Here is a 1,799-nt window from a genome sequence, read left to right as displayed (position 1 = left end):
ATACTTATTTTATATTTGTGGCTATGAGAAATACACATTGAAAAATTTCTTCCTTTTTTATTAGTACACATAAAATGGAAGAGAATGAAAGAGTGTTATATGCCCATAAGAAATGAATAATCAGAGGAGGCTGTGTCTGGCTCCCGCTCTCACAGCCATTGCAATACATTGAGCTCCATAGAGACAGCTCAGGGGCAAGTGAGAGCTGGACGGGCACCGAGCGACTTTGTGCCTCACGGAGGAAAAACTAAACATGGGCAAAGGAGATCCTAAGAAGCCGAGAGGCAAAATGTCATCATATGCATTCTTTGTGCAAACTTGCCGGGAGGAGCACAAGAAACACCCGGATGCTTCCGTCAACTTCTCAGAGTTTGATAAGAAGTGTTCAGAGAGGTGGAAGACTATGTCTGCTAAAGAGAAAGGGAAATTTGAAGATATGTCCAAGGCAGACAAGGCCTGTTATGAAAGAGAAATGAAAACCTACATCCCTCCTAAAGGGGAAACAAAAGAGAAGTTCAAGGATCCCAATGTACCCAAGAGGCCTCCTTCGGCTTTCTTCTTGTTCTGTTCTGAGTATCGCCCTAAAATCAAAGGGGAACATCCTGGCCTGTCTATTGGTGATGTTGCAAAAACAACTGGGAGAGATGTGGAACAACACTGCTGCAGATGATAAGCAGCCTTATGAAAAGAAGGCTGCGAAGCTGAAGGAAAAATATGAAAAGGATATTGCTGCCTACCGAGCTAAAGGAAAGCCTGATGCAGAAAAAAAAAAAAAAAAAGGAGTTGTGAAGGCTGAAAAGAGCAAGAAGAAGGAAGAGGAGGAAGATGAGGAAGATGAAGAGGATGAAGAAGAGGAGGAAGATGAAGAGGATGAGGATGAAGATGAAGAGGGTAATGATGAATAAGTTGGTTCTAGCACAGTTTTTTTTTTCTTGTCTATAAAGCATTTAACAACCCTGTACACAACTGACTCCTTTTAAAGAAAAAAAATTGAAATTTAAGGCTGTGTAACACTTGTTTTTAAACTATACAGTGTCTTTTTTTGTATACCTAACACACTACCTAATGTGTCTTTAGATAGCCCTGTCCTGGTGGTATTTTCAATAGCCACTAACCTTGCCTGATACAGTATGGGGATTGTAAATTGGCATGGAAATTTAAAGCAGGTTCTTGTTGGTGCACAGCACAAATTAGTTATATATGGGGACAGTAGTTTTTTCATCTTCAGTTGTCTGACGCAGCTTATACGAAATAATTGTTCTGTTAACTGAATACCACTCTGTAATTGCAAAAAAAAAAGTTGCAGCTGTTTTGTTGACATTCTGAATGCTTCTAAGTAAATACAATTTCTTTTATTAAAAAGAAGATATGAATAATCAGAAGAAATATAAAATATCCATTTGGAGAGTTTGCAGAATACAGAAAATTGCACCAAGGAACAAGTATTCCAAATACTACCATAATTATCATAAAATTCATTACATGAAAGTATAGTAGAAGGATATTAAATCCTGTCACGTAATCTGTGCCATTATTATCTGTTTCAGTTGACACTAGCTTGAGTTGGTCTGAGAGTCCTGGTGTCAGGAACAAAAATTGCACATATTTTGCCCTATAACAATAACAAAGACCTCTGTCAAGGGAGACAGTCTAAAAGGTGACAAGTTTTGGTTAAGAACTCAACTAGTGAGGATGATTTCTTCCTTCTTATGGAAGAGCTCTGCTTTACTTTCAGGACTCTGATTTGCTTTATGAGATATCAACCAAGATATACCATATTTTTCCACCTTCCGCTTTTG

General features: G+C 38.2%; 1 pseudogene; it reads left to right on the top strand.

Annotated features, from left to right (window-relative positions):
* Nucleotides 1-204: 204 nt before the first annotated feature.
* LOC122124776 lies at nt 205-920 on the top strand (annotated as a pseudogene).
* Nucleotides 921-1,799: the final 879 nt, after the last annotated feature.

Source organism: Dipodomys spectabilis, unplaced genomic scaffold (genome assembly GCF_019054845.1).
Source record: "Dipodomys spectabilis isolate Male_0828 unplaced genomic scaffold, ASM1905484v1 ptg000244l, whole genome shotgun sequence".
NCBI classification, from domain to species: domain Eukaryota; kingdom Metazoa; phylum Chordata; class Mammalia; order Rodentia; family Heteromyidae; genus Dipodomys; species Dipodomys spectabilis.
This window is presented reverse-complemented; position numbering and strand designations above follow the sequence as displayed.